Here is a 22,593-nt window from a genome sequence, read left to right as displayed (position 1 = left end):
GATAGATAATGGGTCTATTTGTATTCTTCTACATGTTGACATCCAGTTATGCCAGCACCATTTATTGAAGATACTTCCTTTTTTCCCCCATTGTATAACTTTAGCTTCTTTGTCCAAAATCAGGTGTTCATAGGTGTGTGGATTAATATCAGGATTTTCAATTTGATTCCATTGGTCCACCTGTCTGTTTTTGTGGCAGTACTCACAGAGATCCACCTGCCTCTGCCTCCCGAGTGCTGGGATTAAAGGCGTGCACCATCTCATTTTCACTGACTTCTAGGAAGCCTTTAATTTATGTTTTTAAATTTCTTTCTTGACCCAGGAGTGATTCAGTTGAGCATTGTTCCATATCCATGAGTTTGTGGGCTTCCTGCAATTAGTGTTGTTGCTGAATTCTAACTATAAGCCATAGTGATCCAATAAGATATAGGGGGCTATTCCAATTTTTTATACCTTTTTAGATTTGCTTTGTAACCAAGTATGTGCTCAATTTTAGGGAAGGTTCCATGCGGTGCTGAGAAGAAGGTATTTGTGTGTGTGTGTGTGTGTTTGAGTGAAGTGTATAGATATCTTTTAAAGTCGTTTGAATCATAACATCTGTTAGTTCCCTCATTTCTCTGTTAAGTTTCTGTCTGGCAGACCTGTCCAGTGGTGAAAGTGGGGTGTTGAAGTCTCCCACTATTTGCATGTGGAGTTTGAGGTGTAATTTAAGCCTTAGTAATGTTTCTTTTACAAATGTGGTTGCCCTTGCATTTGGGGCATAGATGTTCAGAACTGAGATTTCATCTTGATGGAATTTTTTTTCCTGTGATGAATATGAAATGTCTTTCTTCATCTGTTTTGATTAATTGTAGTTTGAAGTCTATTTTGTTAGATATTAGGATGGCCACACCAACTTGTTTCTTAGGCCCATTTGATTGGAAAATCTTTTCCCAACTTTTTACTCTGAGGTAATGTCTGTCTTTGAAGTTGAGGCCTGTTTCTTGTATGCAGCAGAAGGCTGGATCCTGTTTTTTTTTTTTTAATCCATTCTGTTAGCCTGTGTCTTTTTTATAGGTGAATTGAGATCATTGATATTGAGATATTAATGCTAGTTCCTGTTATTTTTGGTTTTGTTGTTATTGTTGTTGGTATCGTATATGTGTTTCCCTTCTTTGGGTTTTGCTTATGTGGAATTATCTATTGCCTGTGTTTTTGTAGGTATAGCTTAGTTCCTTGGGTTGGAGTTTTCATTCTAGTACTCTCTGAGGCACTGGATTTGCGGATAGGTATTGTTTAAATCTGGTTTTGCCATGGAATTTCTTGTTTGCTCCATCTGTGTTGATTGAAAACTTTGCTGGGTAAAGTAGCATGGAATGGCGTCTGTGTTCTCTTAGTGTCTGCAGAATGTCTATTCAGGACCTTCTGGATTTCTGAGTTTCCACTGAGAAGTCAAGTATAATTTTGATGGGTCTGCATTTATATATTACTTAGCCTTTTGCCTTTGCAGTTCTTAACATTCTTTTTTTATTCTGTATATTTAATTGTTTTGATTATTATGTGGCAAGGGGACTTTTTTTTTTTTTTTTTTTGGCCCAGTCTATTTGGTGTCCCGTCAGCTTCTTGCACTTTCATAGGCATGTCCTTCTTTAGGTTGGGAAAGATTTTTTTTTCCATAATTTTGTTGAATATATTTTCTGTACCTTTGAGCTGGACTTCTTCTCCTTCTTCTATCCCTATTATTAGCACAGGGAGCAGGAAGGAGTCTTCAGAAATACCCTGGTGTCAAGAAGCATCTATCAGGCCAAAGAAGGGAAGCCCAACTCTGGGGTTGTGGTAACAAGGATGAAGGGATGGCCTGGAGATCTTGCATGGGTTTAATTTGACTGTGCACAGACTTCTAGATTTTCCCACCAATGTGAGTGAGACCTCTCGAGGAGTTGAAGGGACTCAGGGCAGAGTTGAGGGGCTCAGTGGCAAGGTAATGCTTAAGGGTGGGACCAAGTCACTACAGAGGACAGACCTAAGGGTAGGGTCCAGTAGGGATGGAAAGGGACAGAGAAAGCAGAGACTAGGGCACAGAACTGATGCTCCTCTCGGTGCTCGCAGTCTAGTCCCTGCTCTTCTCAGGACCCCGGGTTCTCCATATTTGAAGTGCAGAAGATGAATCTAGATACCTCAGTGGCTCCAGACATGACTGGAAAGGGCCAAACATCTCCCTAGTGCTTCAGATGAGGTCTGGGGCAGAAAAAGTGCCAAACCTGAACTCTGGGGTTGGGGGGTGGGAGGCATCAATCATCCTCACATGAAGCTCCCAGGATCCTAGACCAACCTGTTCTCAACCTGTGGGTCATGAACCCCATTGGGTTGAGAGACCCTATTGTAGGCATCACCTAAGACTATCAGAAATATCAGGTATTTACATTATGATTTATAACAGTAGCAAAATTACAGTTATGAAGTAGCAACAGATAAAATTTTATGGTTGAGGGTCAGTACAACATGAGGAGCTGTGTTAAGGGGTCAGAGCATTAGGAAGGTTGAGAACCACTGCCCTAGACAGACCTGACTTTCCATCGAGACAGCTACAGATGCAGTTCTGGGTTCCATGACCAGCAGGAGAATTGTCCTCCACTGAGGCACTCTGTCCCACTGTGTGAACCTGAGTTCCAGAACCTTCAAAGCTTCCCACAGGATTGCCCACACCAGGTCCATCCTGATCCCTGCTCCTCTCTTCCCGACAGCTCTTGCCGGGGAGTCTTGACAACCCGGGTCATTTAAGGCTGAGAAGATTTGGCCCTGCACTGTCACTGGCACCGAGCTGTAGAAAATTGCCACGCCTAAGTTCTAAAATGCACAAACTTGTGCCCAGGAGTTGTGCCGAGATGGCTTTCAAGGGAGATTCCCATCTTCCAACTGGCCTCCGAAAAAGATAAATAATAAATAAACCGGCTATTTTCCTTTAAAACTGGCACAGTTGTCAGCCACGGTCGGCTGGCTGGTGGCAACTGGTGCTAGGCTGGGCCACTCTTCAGCCATGATTTATTTGCTGTTTCTTTGAAAGTCCACCTCTCTGGCAGGCAGGCCAAAAAGCCTTAACCCCATGGCTGTACTTGAGTTGGAAAGCATGGGCAGCTCCCAGGTTAGCATGTGGATCTCAACTTTTGCTCCTTGTTCCTTGTTCCTGGAGGCTTACCCCGCAGGTAATGGAGCAGTCAAGCAAAGAGATGGCAGGGAGCCTTGAGGAGCCACAGAAGGAGGCCATGGGAGGAAGGGTGGGGAGTGCCGACAGTCCTTGGCTCTCACATCCCGCAGCCTGCACGCGGGGCAGCACGCCCAGGTGTGTTCAGGCCAAGTGTGAGATATCTGAGCTGACCTGGCCACACTAAAGGAGGTGGAGGTCTCCGTCTTGTGACTCACCCTGTCCCCTGCCAGCCCCAGCTGGCCTTCCTTTCATCAGAGTCCTTGCCACAGACTCAGAGGCAGCAGCTTGGCTGATGCAGAGCCTCCCTCTGAGATGGCAAACAGGGAGCACTACGTGTGCGCTGCCTTTAGGATGAAGCCCTTCCTGGTCCCCAACTGCTCACTGCATACAGCCAGCTCTCCCTGACAGGGCAGGGTGACTGTGTTTTTCAGGACACTGGAAACTCTCAAGATCCAGACTCAGGAGTCAGGCCAGTTCCTCCCTCTCACCTAGCTGGACACCCCTCCGTATGTACAGCTCTCATCCCAGGCTGTCTCAGAGCCCATGCGTCACAGATGTAATGGCATGATTCTCCCCATAATCACACATGGGTTAGGACTGGACTGCTGGAAAGTGGGACAGGTGTGGGCAGTGTCCACTGTCCGGATGTCATAGAGTCTTTATGTCAGCCTGGCTATTATAAGAGGAGAAGGGGTAGGGGGAGTGACTAGTAGGCTCCGTCTTGGGTTCTAGGATTATTCCATAGCACTCCTGGGAAAACTGAGGCTCAAATGAAACCAGGGCCTTCTCCAATGACTCTAAACTGCATGTAACCATAGAACGTTAAGCTCTTGAGATATTACTACTGGGGCTGGAGAGATAGCTTAGAAGTTGAGAGCACATACTGCTCTTGCAGAGGACCTGAGTTGATTTTCAAGCTTCTGTGTTGGGTAACTCATAATCACCTGTAGCGCTAGCCCCAGGGGATCTAATGCCCTCTTTTGGCTTCTTTCAGCACATGCCCCTATGTGCACGAACTCACACACAGATACATGCATCTAGACTAAGTTTTTAAAAAAGTCTTTGTAAAAAAATTATTACTACAGAATACAAAACTGTGGAATTATTCAAGGGACAGACATGTGGGAATTTGGAAAAAATTAGAGATTTAGAAATAAACTCACAGGAATGGCCAATTTTAATTCAAATATAGAGGTTGTTCAAAGAAGAAAGAAGACATCCAACGAAGGCGCACAAGAATCCCAACAGCTTCATTTTTTTACATATGTATATCAGATTTTCCTAGCATAGAATGGACACAATGAAAAAAAACTGATGATAAAGTGATGAACAGAGTGTAAGATGTATAGAGCCCTTGTTTGATCCTACTTGGAACGCAAAAAAAAAATTGCTGTTGTTGCTGTTGTTGAGATAAATGTTCACGATACTGCCCAAGTTAACCTTAAACTCAAGGTAATCCCTCTGTTTCAGCCTCCTGAATGCCATGATTACAAGCATGCAATGTAAATTTTATACTCACTCTGAAAACAGGTTTGCAATTTAAAAACCTTAAGTAAACAGTCTACACCATAGCAATGTACCTTCCAGAGATTTATCTGAGAGAACTGAAACTTCATATCCATATGCAAACCCATGAATGGAAAGGGCTTTATTTGTAATCATCACCAGCTGAAAACAGCGCTACCATTTCACCAGCGGATGCACAAACTCAGGGCTATCTGAAAATGGACTCCTGAAACCATCCTCTGATACAAGGGGCAGTCTCCCAAAACAACTAAAAATATATGTGCTCCACACGGGAGAGGCAGGCATCCAGTGAGTGAACGGCAATTCCACAAAGCATGAAAACACGCTTGACAAATACAAACTAACTGAGTTTTAACAGGATGCGTGCAATCTATAAGACATCATCAGAAGACCCAAAGTACGAATCATGGGAATCTAAGAATTTTGTGCCTTCAGCAAAACCACTGTAGAAAACTCCCAGAATCTAGGGAAATAGATGGCCATTATTCAGGTAGAGGAGGCTTTTAGACAGACAGGATCAGAAAAGAAACTTCTTTTGTATCATAGAACTAAAATGGTAGATATACAGAACAAAGAAGTCTACAAAAGAGAAATACCAACTTACATGTAAAGAAAAATCCATCAGAATAATCAGATAGTTCTCAACAGAAACTAAAAGCTACAGGGGCATGGAACAATGCCAACCCAGATTATTCAGAAAAGCTGATAAGTACAAACGAAAGGAATTCATGGCCACTAAGCCAGAACTGCGGCATATATTTGAAGGGCTTCACACAGAAAAGAGAGAGACACATCCATGAGGCTACAAGAAAGAATAAGCCGCACTAGAACAGTAAAGAAAGTGGAGATTAGGAGAGTATCAAACACTATAAAGTCAACAAAATAACATGAATCAATACACAGTTTTCAATAATTATTACGAATATTAATATTTTCAATTCCCCAATCAAAATACATGGACTAAAAGATTGGATTAAAATATAGGACCTATATATTTGTTGACTACAATAGGAAACACAAAGTCTTGGGGTAAAAAAATGGAGAAAGATCCTTTGGGCTAAGGGAAATAAAAAAAAAGGTGTGGAAATGCCAATTTCTGTCAAAATGGACTTTAAATTATAAACAGCAGAAAGAAATAAAACCACCACATAGTGAGTAACGAAACAGTTCCCCGAGAAGATACCATATCTCTAAACATTTATGCATCAAACACTAGCACACCCAATTTCATAAACCTAACGCTCCTGGATAAAAAGCAAAGGCCGAGCTCAGCAGAATGCATGATAAATGACGGCTGTAGCCCACTTGGATGAATATACAGTCCACACAGCCCAAACAAACAGACAAAGATAGAAACATCAGACCCAAACAATACCATAGATCAAACGTTCTTAATAGGCATCTACAAAACATCCACACAAATGTTGCAGAATCACGTTGCTCGCAGCAGTCCCTGGAATTCTCTCTAAAAACCACTACATTATAGAACAGAAAGCAACTATTTACAAATTGAAATGATTTCCTGTATTCTGTTTGATTACAGTGGAATAAAATTAGTAACCAACAAGAGAAACTACAGGATCTCCACAAACTCAGGGGGATTGAACGACACGCAGCCTGCAGCTGAGTGATGAATGGGTCATTGAAGAAACCAGGAGGGAAACTAAAGAATTCCTGGAATTGAGTGAAAATGAAACCACAGCATACCAGAGCTGTGGAATACAATGAAAGCAGTTCTAAAAGGGAAGTTCATAGCTATAAATACGGACTTAAGAAATAGAGAATTTTGAAATAAATAATTTAATGACTCACCTCACGGTCTTATAAAAACAAGAACACATCAAATTACAGATCAAGATCAGGTCAGAGATTAAGGAGGTGAAAAACACAGAATTGGCGACCCAAAAAGTTGGTTCTTTAGAACGACAAGCACAATTAATAAATCCTTGTCCAAATTAACTATAAATCAGAGCAAGAAGAGCGCATCAGAGCACACAGAGGTGGAAAGGGAGCCACTGCAGCAGGCACCAGTGCAATTCAGAGGACAATCTAGGCTAGCCTAGATTCTAATAGGGTAAAAAATATAGAAGAAATGGGTCAATTTCTAGACATGAATGATCTATCAAAATGCTATCAAGAGAATGTAAACAAACAGACTTAAAAGAAACAAGATTAAAGCAGCAATGAAATGTCTCCCAAATCAAAGAGCCCAGACCTAGATGGATTCAGAGTAGAATCTTAGCAGGTCTTTCAAGACCCCACCACCAATGCTTCCCAACGTATCCCATGTAATAGAAAGACGAGCACTGCCAAATTCATTTTACAAAGCCAATACTTATTCCCAAAACCGAACAGGAACAAAATATAGAAATAAAATTATAGGCTGATGAAAATGCACGCTAAAAATCTAAATAAAATGTTTGCAAAGTGAATTTAACTGCAAATTAAAAAGATTATTCCCCATAACAAAAAAATACCATTTACTGGGCCTTGCAGGGGGAGTTCAACATGTGCAAATCAATAAAATAAAGGGAAGAATGAAAGAGAAAGGTTTAAATTGTGTTTTTAAATACAGTTATCATATAACAGGGGCAATACAGAGCATGAGCTATCAAATTGAAAATCCTGGTGTTAGATATGGGTTACCACCCCTTGAGTTGCTGGCTAGTGAGATACATAGATCCATTGCTCCAAAAGCATTCCAGGCTAGTTACCCTCAAGAAGTTTATAATACTCTCAGGCTCATGAGATCATGTACTTGAGGACATGCAGAAGTGAATCTGGTACCTTCATGGAAGTCTCATTTTTTCTGGCCAGCTTTCATGGTGCTGGAAGGTTCTCTGTATCTAATGGGGGTTACACCAATAGTCTTACCCAGCTGTGAGTCCTGGGAGCTTCATAAGCCATAGTGTTGTAATGTCATAGGAACAACCAATCTCTTCCTGATTGGGTTTAAAGCCTATGCCACAAGATGGAACTCAAGCCTGGTACTGCTACCTGGGCCAAAAATCATGGTTGGTGAGGTCATGACCCTAGGCAAGAACCTAAAAATAGTACCCTGCTAAATGGGCATAGTGGTAAACTATTGCCTAAGTTTTTATCTTTATGCCTATAATTGGTGCGTCTTTTAACCTTCATCAGAGAAGTTTATATTTTGTTTTTACAATAAATGATAATTAATACAACTGATCCATGTACTCAGTATAAGAGACTCTGGGGACTCAGATTGAAATCACACCCCACCCCCTCAAGGCTCAGTATCATCAAGAAAGCAGTGGGCAGAAAGAGTCTGAGAGCCTGTGGTAGTGGCTGTCTACACCGAAACAATGCTTGCCAGACATGACAAGCCTATTGCACATATAAACTCACAGTAGCTGCAATTGCATGTGTTTGTTTTGTCTTTTAAAGGTCACAAGAAGCTGGGAAGGACGAGTCGTAGGGGTATACGGAAGGAATTATGAGCAGAGAATGGAGACTACATTGTAGTACGATTATTAAAAACCCAGAGACAAATATCGGGGTTTAACCTGAAGGTCAGAAAAGCAAAACAGCCAGCCACTGCCTCTTACCTCTACCTCAGTCTGAAATGGTGATCTGCCTCTGGGAATCTCAGAATGAGACTGTCGGAGAGCTGTCTCCTCGCATTTTATAGTCCTCTCTAGTGCTGGAATTAAAGGTGTGTATCACTACCGTTTGGTTTCTATGGCAAACTAGTGCGGCCGCAGGGATTAAAGTGTGTGCAGCCACTGCCTGGTCTGTAAGGCTGACCAGTGGGCCTCCTTTACTCTCTGATCTTCAGGCAAGTCTTATTTATTAAAATACAAGTGAAATATCACTGCAATGTATTTGAGCAAAATATATTGTATATATGTATGGAACTCACAAACAGTAAAACTGGAGGAAAATTCCAATGGCATGCTACACAGAAGTGGAAAAAAATCCCCCAAATAATATGGAAACATAAAGAACTGAGAATAATAAGAGTGATCCTGGACCAAGAAAAATATTGCCAGAGGTCTCACAATATAGATTTCAAATCACACTACAAAGCCATAGTGACAAAACAAGCAAGATTTTTATTTGCATAAAAATAGAAACAGCCTCACAGACTGTGATAGAGCACCCGGGGTAAACTCACACAGCGATAGCTACCTAGCCTTTGACAAAGATGTCAAAAGCATACATTGGAGACAAGGCAGCATCTCTAACAAGTGGTGCTGAGGCTGGCGTGGATTTGGATCCCCATCTTTCCCCCTGTGAGGAGGTCATCTGAGAGTAGAACAAAGACCCTAATGCAAGACTGGAAATTGCTAGGGAAAACACGTCTGGAAACAAGCCTGCTCGAGGACTCTCACGAATGTTGTTGCCCGGATGTGATTGCACAGATTCACAAAGCTCTGTGTAGAAGAGAGGATGGTTGAGGGAAGGGACAGCTGAAGAGAAGTCATGTGACACCCATCTGACAGGGCATTTCCATGGAATAAAACCCGAGCATCAAAATCCTGAGCGATCTAACCAACAGACAGGAAAACAGCAGAGCATGCTCAAACACCAGGGACACAGAACCAGTAAGTATATGAGAAAGAGTCCATCATCCTTAGCTTCAGGGAAATGTGAATTACAGTTACAGTGAGAGTCCCCCCTGAAGAAAGAGTGTCCTTGAGAAAAGAAACAGCAACAAAGGCTGGAGAGGGTGTGGGGAAAAGGAATCTTCCCATCCTGTTGAGAGAGCTGTAAACTGATCTGGCCTCTGTGTAAATCTGTATGGAGGGTCCTCAAAACCAAAACAGCAGCAACAAAACAACAACTTAAATTAGAGCTAGCATACGGCATAGTCATATCACATCTGGGTATATATCCAACAGGCTTTAAGATGACATGTCGCCGAAGCACCTGCACATTCATGGTGATGGCCTTACTGAATGGTTCATTCAGGCTGTGAACCATTCTAGGTGTCCATCAGCAGATCCAAGGATAAGAAGCTGTATATGTATGTAAAATAGAGTTATATTCAATCATAAAGAAAATGAAATTATGTCATTTGATAGAAGACAATAGTCAGACAGATAAATGTTACATATTTTCTCTTCTTTTTGGGCCCTAGAATTCCTTATAGATATATAAACTGAATATATTATATGACATGGGAATAGAGGCGAGACGGAGGAAGTCAGCGGGAAGACATGAGACAGAGGAACCAATGGAGAGGACTGGCATGGTGCATGTGGGAATGTTCTACATGGGAACCCAACACAACGAATATACTAAAAACCACTCACTCACAAAGAGTAAGATTTGAGCATTTTTAGGACTCTGGAAATAATTCACAGGCATAGAACAAGACGAACAGCACCTACTAAGAAAAAATAATTGAACTTTGACGATCCCAGGGAGTCCGTCGATTCTCACCTGGGGCCATTCTGTCCAGTTCAGACAGGTCCAGCTGTCATGAGGAGCCTCCCAGCCAGCAGAAGATGTGTTTTTCAGAGCTCCACAGACTAGATGTCCACACAAAGGTCACATCATACATACAATTGCACAGACAATTTTGCCAATTAAAAAAATCTTAAAGGCTCAGAAAACAATCGGCAGCTTGACCTCCCTAGAAGTTCCTGGCCAATCCATTCCCCTGGCATTGCTAATGTTGGATTTAGCTGCAAACTCAGTGCTATGAACACTGTCTCCTGCCCAGACTATAAACATCGTGATTCTGCTGGTGGGTTGGCTTGCTGAAGGTTGGGATTTTACTTGGTACTTTCAAGACCTTAGCTGAAAACTGGAAAGCAAGACTGTGAGGGTGGGACAATCGCCGATAATGTTGAGGAGTGCTGACCTGTCTGCCAGGACCCAGGAAACTGTGCACCTGCAGAGCTCTGTGTAGCCCAGGAAGGACCTAGGACAGCAGAGGGCTGTCACTGTTGATCGTGAAACTCTGCACAAGGGAAGGGAGAGCTAGGAAGGTTTTTTAATTTCCTCAAGTTTGAAGATTCTGCACACACACACACACACACACACACACAACACAGGCATACACACACATACACAAAATGCAGGCATACATACACAGACACACACATACACAAATGCAGGCATACATACACAGACACACACATATACACAAAACACAGGCATACACACAGACACACACACATGCACAAATGCAGGCATACATACACAGACACGCATACATACACACGCGCACACACATACACAAAAGGCAGGCATACATACACAAACAGAGACACACACACATACACAAAGTGCAGGCATATATACACACATACAGATATACACACAGACACACACAAACATACACAAAACGCAGGCATACATACACACAGACACACAAACATCTACACACAGAGACACACGCACAGAAACATACGCAAAATGCAGTCATACATACAGACACAGACATGCACACATACAGATATACACACAGACACACATACACACAAACATACCCAAAACACAGGCATACATACACACACATACATATACACATACAGATATATACGCATACAGATATATAGACACATGCACACACAAACATACACAAAATGCAGGCATACATACACAGACACAGACATACACACATACAGATATATACACAGACACACACACTCATAAACACAGAGACACACAAACAGACAGACAGACACATACAAACTTGCGCTATAGGTAATTAAGGAAATCTTTTGACTGAGCAAAAGCTGAGCACAAAATTATATTGACACAGGACTGAACCCTAGGAAGCCAGGCTAAAACCACAAACAAAGTGTATTGTGATTGTTGTTGTTGTTGTTTTTAAAGTGAACAGAGCATGCTGGCTGCACACTACAAGAAAAGAGTTAGCTCTCGAAAGCCACTGCAACCAAGCACAACCTTTCAAAACAAGTCAGAAATAAAAACAAAAGCAAGCAAACACAAAACCTAACACCCACAGCCTTGAAGGTAAGGGTGAGTGACCAAGTAAATATTTGTTTTCTAAGGTCTATGTTGAGGACCAGCCTCGACAAAAATACCTCTTGCATGGGGATTTAGAAATATTAGTAAAGAATATGAAGAAACAAATAAAAATAATAAAACAGAAATATAGAATAGTATCGGGAGGGAGTTCCAGGGAGTACTGGAATTTTCCCGTGTTTAATTTCCAATTCCTTAGAATATCCCTGACCACAAGAGGTAGGAGAAAGACAAACGACCGCATCAACACAGTACAAGGAAACAGACCAGCTGAAGGTCGCGGGCTACATCCACAGTTAAACATTCTCTTGCTACAACAGAACAAAACAAGTCACACTCACACCCTAGACCAAAATATTCTATAGGCAAACCACTCCCTGGGTGGGATCTGAAGTTATCTCCTTAAGGGAACTGGAGCTTAGTTGGATCCTTAGACTTTGGTTTTGGGATAGAAACATATCTACTTCTCTATTCCTAAAATACCTGAAATACAAAGTCTGGCTATTAGCCACACCTGTTGACAATACCCCTGAGAGAGCAGAATTCCACTCTCTAGCTCTTTTGTGATAACCAGCTTTGGGGCCACCCAGATTGGTTCGTTAGCATTTATGGGGCACACTACCTTCCTACTCAGTGCCTTTCTTCTTTAGACATTTCTATGTGGTCTGTTAGCAGGTAATTTTGTGGGATTGTCTCTCTATAAATTTGACTGTTAGAACCAAGAGTGAATGTTATCGCTCTAAGGCCTCCTGGCATGGGGGAATAGAAAGATTACTCAATCACCCTGAAGGAGAAGCTGCTGAGGTGTTTGGGGGAATGAATCCCATTTTGAAGTGAGAATCATGGCTTCACAAGGTTTTTACAGATATGACAGTGACTTTTCCAAATGACAAGTGTTCCTGTAGCTCTACAAAACAGGTTATTCCATGTAGACATGTGTGTATACACTTCCCGTGGATCTGCCTATTGGTCTATCAGCTCAACATTTACTGTATAGTCTTGTGGGCTCCAACACTGTCTCATTATGTGTGTTGTTATATTTTGATAAAAACTAGACCTGTGGAGGCCAAAAAATGTGAGCCTATTTCCAAGTTAACCAAATTCAGCATTGTTTAGTAACTTTTTTTTTTTATTGAGAAAAGGAAAAAAAAGTTTCCCCCTCCTCCCAGCCTCCCATTTCCCTCCCCCTCCTCCCACCCTTCTCCCCCTCCCCCCACTCCTCTCCCCCTCCTCTCCAGTCCAAAGAGCAGTCAGGGTTCCCTGCCCTGTGGAAAGTCCAAGGTCCTGCCTGCTCCGTCCATGTCTAGGAAGGTGAACATCCAAACTGGCTAGGCTTCCACAAAGCCAGAACATGAAGTAGGATCAAAACCCCGTGCCATTGTCCTTGGCTTCTCATCAGCCCTCATTGTTTGCCATGTTCAGAGAGTCCGGTTTTGTTTAGTAACTTTATTTAATGGCTTGAATCAGGTATTTCCCCTTGGATGCCACCTGTTTCAGAGTGCTGCTTTGTCAGGTTCTAGCTGCTCTTTTTGTGATTTTGATATGCATATTATCGTTGTCTTTGCCTATGAAATTTTCCAACTATGCCTGTAAAAACTAGAAGCCTTGTGGCAATCACACCTTCTTCTTCTTCTTCTTCTTCTTCTTCCTCCTCCTCCTCCTTCTTCTCCTCGTCCTCCTCCTCCTCCTCCTCCTCTTCCTCCTTCTCTTCCTTCTTCTCCTCCTTGCTTCTTCTTCATGCAAAGGAATAAAGAATAAGTGGTGGTAACATACTTGAGTTAATTTTTTTACCCTCCAATCTTCTCTTGCCATAGACATCCTATTCTAAGCCCTGAGGGGGTACTGAGGCTGGTACTCAAGGCCCCCAGTAAGACAAGGAAATGTAGTTTCCATATAGGAAAACAGACAACCACAGAAGATGTTCCTAAAATCAGATGTTGAGTTTGGGAGACAAAGAATTTAAATCAGTTATTAGATATTAATAAAAAATCTCAATAAACTATTCTTAAAGAGCTAAATAAATTCTGGGAGTAGTTCAGTGGTAGCTAGCCTCCTCAGCATGTGGGACACTCTAGGCTCAACACCCAACACCATAAAAAAAACCAACTAGACATGACCATAATGAGACAGGCAAAATGGAGGGGAAAGTAGCAATTCTGTAGTTCAGAGAATAATATACATGGCCAAACAAAATACCACTGGAGTGCATCAATAACAAATTTGAACCCATATGAGAAAGAATCAGACATCAAACGTTCTTAAAGGTTAATACTGAAAATCAGAGGCCACGCCCCTCCAAACACCCACTCCCCAGTTCCCTGCCTCCATGTACCAACTACGCTCCACCTATAATGTCAGAGGTCATGCTTGCTTCTTATATCCCCCTGACCTGATGTACCGTGTGGGCCCTGTCTGTGAAATCAGAGGTCATGTGACCCCAGTGCCTGTCTCTGTCCCTCCCGCTTCTCCAAACAGACCCATGATGTCAGAAGCTGCACACCACCCAGCCAAGTCAGAACCCCTGGGACTACCCCATCTATGAGTCAGCACCAAGTATCTCCATGGCTGAGCTTCAAGTAACATTTGGCAGAAGCAAAGGCAGCTGAGGGAAAGGAATATCAAACACCAATGCAAATGCTCACTCACTGCAAAGAAGACAGGACTCAACCAATGAACCAGCTTCAGATGCACGAATCCCAAGGCAAAAACAGAAGGCACAGGAAAAGTCAGAATGCCATGCCTCCTCCAAGGATTTCCAGTCTCACAGCGATGGCTCCCAAATGGGAGCAAATTAGATGAAATTATAAACAAAGAACTCAAATGAACAATCACACATATATTCAGAGACTTGAAAGAGTAACAAACCCTTGAATAAATTCCAAGGGAACACAAACAAACAGCTGAGTGAAACAAGAAAATAATTTCAGGATATGAAAATAGGATTCAATAAAGAGAAATACTGATGAAAACCCAAGCTGGAAGGATGCAGGAAATGAAGATTTTGGTCTATGGAATAAAAAGCTCAGCAGAAGCATTCGTCACAGACCCGAGCATGTGGAGGCTTAAACATCAGGGCTGGAGGTAGGGGAGGGAATTCATCCAGTCAAGGTCAAAGATAAATTTTAAACAACATAGGAATGGAAGAAGCAAAGTCTTTGGGACACCATGAAAAAACCAAAACTCTAAGTTAGGGGAACAGAAGGATAAAAATCCCATGCCAAAGACATAGAAAATATTTTCAATAAAATTATAGAAGAAAAATTCCAAAATCTAGGGAAAGAGAGTGGCCCACAACAGTCAAAGAGACATACAAACCACTCAATAGGGCTGGGAAAGAAGCCCACACATCATGTTAGACTTAAAACCGCAGCTGTGCAAGGGGAGAAGTACTGAACACTGTAAGAGATGGCTCAAGTTACATAGAGGGCAGGCCTCGCAGAGAGACAGTTGACTTTTTAATGGAAACTTAAAAGCCAGAGAATTTCTAGCTGCCAACCCAGGCTAATGCATCTGGCAAAATTATCTGTTGTAATTGAAGAAGAAAGAAAAGCTTTTCATGATAAGAGCAGGTTAAAGGAATTTATGACCACCAAGCCAGCTCTGAAGAGGATACTGGAAGGGATACTTGGGACTGAATAAGAGGATAACACATCTAAGAGGCTACAGGGGCAAGGAGAAATGATAGCTGGTGTATTAGCAAGTCACTAAAGGATAAAGAGTCAACCAAGTGGTTGGAGGTAGTACAAAACTAATATCCCTGAATAGTAATGGTCTTAATTGCTCAGTCAAAGGACATAGGCCGGCAGACTGGACCAGAAAATAGCATCTTTCTTTCCACTGCCTCTGAGATTTATACCTCATCATCAAGGATGGATACTGTTACAGTGAAAGGATGGAAAATAGTATTCTGAGCAAACAGAAGCAGGAAATAAGCAGGCATCATTGCTCTAATGTAATACACAATTGGCTTCAAACTCAAACTACTGGGAAGAGATGAATATGGTCACTTCCTGCTTACTAAAGAACAACACAGCAAGATGTTATAATGTTAAACATACATGCTCACAGGTAAAATAGATTTCACAAAACAAAGGCGATTAGCTTTAGTCACAGGTGAAATCCATACAGTAATCGTGGTGACTTCAAAATCCCACTCTCACCATCAGACATATCCTAAAGAAAAAGAGAAAGAGAGAAACATACAGTTAGATAGCGTCATAGATCAGAGGGACCTACCAGACATTGATAGAGCATCCCATCCACCAATACAGAACACACATGCTTCTCAGCAATCCGTGGAATTTCTCTAACATGGAACACATACCGGGAAAGAAACAAGTCTCACTAAATTTAGGAAGGTGGGAACAACTTCTTGCATTCTATGCGCAAGCCTCAGTGCAGTGGAGTAAAGGCTGAAGTCAACAGTAAGGGGGATAACAGAAAACACGCAGAATGTCTGAGTGTGTGCATCCATGCTATGGCATGTGTGTGGTGGTCAGAAGATAGTCTGCAGGCTTAGAGGCAAATGCCTTTACTTCCTGAACTTTATGTTACTCTCTCCAGTGTAGAGTAAACCATTGAATGGTGACTGTATCACTGAAGAAATAAACAAGAAATAAAATTTATAGACATTACTAAAAATAAAAACACAACATACCAAAGTTTATAAGCTAAAAATAAACCATTCACTCTTGAGAGAGAAGTTCATAGCTCTAAGTGCCTACATTTAAACATTTAGAACCCCAAATAAATAATTTAATGATGTATGTTAGGGCCTTGGAAAACTAAGAGTAAACCAAACTCGAAAGCAGTAGACAAGAAAAAAAAACCCTGAAATCAAGGCAGAGGTTAATGAAATAGACACAAAAAATTATAAAGAGAATAAGTGAAATGAAGAATTAGTTCTTTGAAAAAATAAATAATATTGAAGAACTCTTATCCAGATTAACAAAAAGAAAGAGAAGACCAAAATTACCAAAACAAAGGCAAGAATAAGACATTACAGCAGACACCAAGGGAATCCTGAAAATCATGGCATACCTTAAAAAGATACATTCTACTAAATTGGAAATTTTAAACTAAATAAATTTCTAGATGCACATGATCAATCAAAGTTAACACAAGATAAAATCATTTTTAACAGATTTGTGGTAAGCAATGGTATTGAAACAGAAATAAAAAACTTCCCCTGAAAGCTTTTATCCTACTTAGCCAAACTCCAGGCCTTGATGGCTTCGCTGCAAAATTCTCCCAGACCTTCAAAGAGGAACCAGTCCAATATTTCTCAAGTTCTTCCACTAAGTAGAGAAGGAAGTACCACTTCCAAATGCTTTTTATAAGTGGTAGTATTATCCTAATACCAAAACTAGAAAAAGACATAACAACGCAAAAGAATATCATAGACCCATCTCCATGGTGAATATAGACACAAAAAGTTTCAATAGACCCCTGGACATCTGAATTTAAAAGCATGAAGATCACTCAGCACGGTCAAGTTGTCTTCATTCCAAGCTTACAGGGATGCGTCAACATAGGAAATCAATAAGTGTAAACCATCCCATAAATGGACCAGAGCCCAGAAGTCACATGATCAATTCGGCTGATGCAGAGAAGGCCTTTGAGAAAACCAACATCCTTGCACGAGAGAAGCCCTGTGGATACGAGGTATGAAAGGATGAGATGGCTGTGTTTTAAAGGCCATCCCAAACTCACGCCCAATCGCAGAGTAAAGCATTTCTCACAAGAGCAAGGAAAAGATAAGCTGTCTGCTATCTCCACTTCCTCCACTTCTATTCAACAGAATGATACTAGGTTGTGTCAAGTTGACACTCAAAACCAACCGGTACACTTGCTGGTTCCTCTTTGAAGTTCTAGCAGTATTCTGAAGGGAATCCCACTGAACCCAGAGTTTTTAGTTAGCAGATTCTGTATTATCATTTCAATGTCATTGCTTGTTATAGAACTATAGGATTGTTTATCCCATCGCTTTAAATTTTTGTATGCTGTGAATCCACAGAAATCTGTCAGATTGCTTTAAGTTTTCCAATTTAATGGTTCTCGATTTCATTGGTATCTTTTCTAATGTTTCTCTCTCATTATATCTAATTTTATTCATTTGTATTTTCTCTCTTTCTTTTGGTTGATCCAGCTAAGAATTTGTTAATTTTGCTTACCTTTTCAAAGACTCAACCCATCCCGCTCCACGGCTGCTGGGACTAGAGCGGCAGGGAACATGGGTGCACTACACATGTCTGGGTTGTTAGGGGCTCCTTTGACCATCTCTATGGGAGAGGCACAGCTGGACCACCTGGAGCTCATTGTTCTGTTTGAAAAACCTCCACACTGACATCCAGAATGACTACAGGAGCTGACGGCCACTTCAAGAGTGGGTTAGCCTCCCCCTTTCCCCCACGCCCTCACTGGAACTGTAGTTATTTCATGTTTTCTTCATGGTAGCCACACTGGTGGGCGAGATGGAATCTCCGAACAGTTTTAATTTGCATTTTCCCTCTTGACTAAGGTTGTGGAACACTTTAAAAACATGTAGCTATCATTTGTGTTTCTGCTTTTGAGAGCTCTCCGTTCATTTCCATAGCCCACTTTAGGTTGTTGGTTTTATGTTGAGGTTTTTTTCAGTCATTTTTATATTCTAATCTCCTATCAGATATATAGCTGGCCCCAAATTCTCCCTTCCCTGTGTGATGCCTCCTTACTTGGATGGTTTCAGTCCCATTTGTTGATTTATTTTCCTGAAGAAGCGGACCCTGTTTAGAAGATCCTTACCCATTGCGTGTGTTCAGATTCATACGATCCTCCTGATGGATCAGCTGGAGAGTGAGCCATCTTCTCTACTCCTCTGGACATTTTGGTTTGCACTCCACTCAGCAGAGACTGGGATAGCTACACCTGCTCGACTCTGAGTTCTCTCAAGCACTTTTCCATCTGGCCACTCTAAGACGGCATCTTTAGTTCATGATAAAGTGTGTCTTTTGGAGAGAAAACACATGAAACCTGTTTCCCCATCAAATCGGCCAGTGTTATCTTTTAAGTTTTTGTGTTTCTTTTCTTTTTTCTTTTCTTTTCCTTTCCTCTTTCTTTCTTCCTTTCTTTCTTTCTTTCTTTCTTTCTTTCTTTCTTTCTTTCTTTCTTTCTTTCTTTCTTTCTAGTTTTTCTTCTCAAAATAACATTTTTATTAGTTCTCTTGAAATTTCACATCATGCACCTGATCGCCCTCACTTCCCAGTCCTTCCGTGTCTGTTCCTCAACCCTTGTGACTGCCCCTGAGAACAAACAAAAAACATTAAATAAAAATGAGAATAAAAATAAGGAAAACAAAACAAAAGTTTAATTTGTGTTATGTTATGCTCACTGGAGCATGGTCAAACTCTCAGTGGTCTGCTCCTTAAATAGAACTGAGTCCTTCCTCTCCTCACCACCCCCCTGCATCAGTTATGAAGAGCTACATTTCAGCGTGCCCATCACACTTTCTAAGAGTTCTCTTTGATGGCTTCCTGTCTAGGCTGTTACTGGTATTGTTTGTGGGAGGTTTGGGGGTAGAGATTGTCACACAAGCCTTCCATGTCCCTCCCTCTCAATGGTGCATCTGTGGTCATCCATGTCACAGCAAAAGTGGCTTCCTTGCTCTTCACAGTCAGCAGGAGCATGGATCATAGGCTCCCACATGGTTTCTGGAGACAGTACAGACCATGAACATGGCCCTAGTTACAGTAGGACTATAGACCCAGACAAAGTCCTCAGAGAAGCCCAGACCACAGAAACCAACATGGCCTCAGACTGAAGAACAAGCTACAGATACCCACATGGCCTTGGTGGCAAAACAAGCCAAGGACATCACCATAGACCCCAGTTGCAGCAGAACCACAGATCCAGACATGGCCTCAACAGCAACACAAACTTCATCAAGTCTGCTACCTTAGGTAGCAGAGCAGGCCACATCAATACAGCCCCTGCTGCAGTGTGGTCAGCAGGTATCAGGGCATCAACATGGCCTTTGGTGGAACTCGGACATCAAAACAGACCTTGGCTGCAGTAGGCTCTCAGACCCAGACACAGCCCTTGGTGGCAGCACAGGTCACAGTCTCAAGCAAAGATCTCATGTGGCTACACAGGCCACTTATATAAGCATGGCTCCCCAAGGCAGCAAAACCCGAGGACATCACCAAGGTTTCAGTCAGTAGCACAGATGAAGTAGATCCACATGGACCTCATGCTTCATCCCTGCCCGAGGCAGCTGCATGGACCACATTCACCAACATGGCCTCCAGTTGCATCACAGACCACGGTGGTCCTTTGAAGAGGTCCAATCCAGAAAGTGAACTGTTCCTCATCCCGTGCCGCCATTGTTTCCCAGAGCCAGCGTGATCCACAGCACGGCAGTTTGTTCATGGGCTGAGTCTGCATCCATCTGTGTAGGCTCTAGGCTGCTGCACACCACCCTGCAGACCCTACAGGGCGACAACATGTTCCGCTGTCGGCCGCAGCACCGTCTCATCTCTCACTGCTGCTGTGTCTCCAGTCCCGCCTTTCTCCAAGTGTACCACTCTGTTTCTCTGTCTTCCCTGCCTGTTCATTACCTGTTTGTTCACTATAGCGGCACCTGGCTACCTTCCACCATGCCACCATCAGTGTGTCCTTTTATTGAGATCATTAATATCTGGAATTATTAGTGAAAGATGTCTATTAATTTCTGCCAGTTTTTAATTTCTTTGATCTTTTCTTAGACCTGTTTTGATCAGTCGTCCTGGGATTGTGGCCTATTTGCTGTATTTACACTTCTTTTGATGTTGTGTTCCTTCTTTACCCTCGGTAGAGCTGAGAGCAGCATTCATGAATTTCTCCTTGTAGGGGATTCCTCTTTTTGTCCTGTCCTTTTGGTGTTCTGTAGGCTTCTGGTGCATACAGAGAGCATATTGTTCTCTATATTTGAGAACCTTTTCCTAAGGTTTTATCGAAAATATTTTCTATGCCTTTGGTGTGGTCTTCTGCTTCTTCTTGCCCATAATTTCAAGATTTGGTCTTTCATGTTGTCCCAAAGTTCTTCTATGTTCTGCTCATAGCTCTTAAAGTTCACAGCTAACCTTTACCGCATGCTTCAGTTCCTCTACCTGTCTTCAGGCTCCGGCACTCTGCTTCACACTGTATCCTGCTGACAAGGATCACCACTGAGCTTCCAGTTTGCCTTTACTGAATTTTTAATTTCAAGCATCATTTTGTTTTTTTTTTTCTTCAGCAATTTTATCTCCTTATTGGATTCTATTCTCATATTTTGGATTGACTTCGTTATTTCATTCAGATCTGTGTGTTTGTTCTTTGGAGTGCATTCATGTTTTCCTTGAGTTGTTTGAGCATAGTTATAAATATTCTTTGCGACTTCTTTGTCTGGAAGTTCTTCCAAGTCATTCTCATTGGGAGCCATTTCGAACGGAATGAATGCTTTTTGGAGAAGACACTCTATCTTGATTTTTGTGTTTTTTTTTTTTCTCTGTGCTGGAACTTGTATACTTAAAGTTAGTTTGTTAGTTGTGTTTTTCTTTCTTTCACTTAAATGCTATTTTTAAATTCACGTCTCCTTTCTTCATTCAGTAAGGGCATTTACAATGTTCAAGATAGAGCTAAAATGTTTCCTCCCTATATCCATGTTTCTTCCCTATATCCATGGAACTTTCTGCATCTATGGCCTTACTCTTGGTCATCTTGACCCTCCTCCTTGGGTTTGCAACTTCAACCAAGACTTGCAGAACCCCCTGCACCTGTGGGCCTTCCTCTGTGGGTACTTAGTCACCTCCCTTGGTCTGCAGCATGTGCCTCCAGGAGCTGAATGCTCTCCAGCTGTGGCCATTACTCTGGATCAAGTCCTGTGTCTGCCCTGGGGCTACAGCTTTCCCTGCCGCATCAATGACTTGACAGAACTAGTTGAACTAGTTGAACACCTCTAGACTGTAACCAGGGTTCAATGCTGTCTCCACCCTGACTCCACAGTTCCCATTCTCTCACATGGCCTTGAGAATAGCCTTACAAATTTCGTAGTTCCCAGAAGCCTGAGCCATAGGGAAGTACATTTCCTTTACCTTTTGGGCCTTGTATGCTAGGATGCTGCTCGGTCCTCCTCTGGCCTGGGGTGAATCTCAGGTCTGTGCTTCTACTATACACGTTTTTTTTTTTTTTTTTTTTTTGTGCCCACATCCAAAGGTGGGCGCCTGACTTGTAGTCGTGTTCTAGAACTGAGAAAAAAAGGGAGCTTTTGAACCCATGTGACCTTTTCACAGCCTGGCAGACCTTACTGAACAGTGGAGAAAGCACAGGCAGTGTGAGACCAGCTGGAAGCAGAGCGGGGCTGGAGGAGAGCTGGAGGGAACTTTCCCAGCGCTCTCTGCCCATTGATCTTCCTCTGCCAATAGGCCTCCCTGGGCACACTGCATGCATACAGTCCCATGAGGCCTTGCTTACAGACCCTACAAACATTCCTGGCGATGACAATTGTCACTTGAATGGGGAATGTCCTCCACAGGCTTAGGCACATAAACACTTGGTCGTCAGTTGCTGGCACTGTTTGGGGAGGTTTAGGAGGTGCCATCGTGATGGAGGAGAACATTACAGTCTCGTCTTCTTCCCAGTTTGCTCTCTGCTTGTGTCTGCTTGAGAAGGAGATCTGTCAGTTTTTTGCTGCTGCTACTACTTTTTCTCCCTGCCATATGGACTCTTAACCCTCTTGAGCCATAAGCCTAAATAAACTCTTCCTTCTATAAGTTGCCTTGGTCATGGTGTTTTTCTCATGGCAACAGAAAAGTCACTAATACAATAGACAGGGAGGCCAATCCACTCTGTCTCCAATTTCCTTGTCTTCACCACTGAACATCCATCCCCCCCCCCCAGCCTTTTCCTTTGGGTCTTTAGTT

This window comes from Microtus ochrogaster, chromosome 1, assembly GCF_000317375.1.
Source record: "Microtus ochrogaster isolate Prairie Vole_2 chromosome 1, MicOch1.0, whole genome shotgun sequence".
NCBI lineage: Eukaryota > Metazoa > Chordata > Mammalia > Rodentia > Cricetidae > Microtus > Microtus ochrogaster.
The sequence above is the reverse complement of the archived record's forward strand: the minus strand, read 5'-3'. Positions refer to the sequence as shown.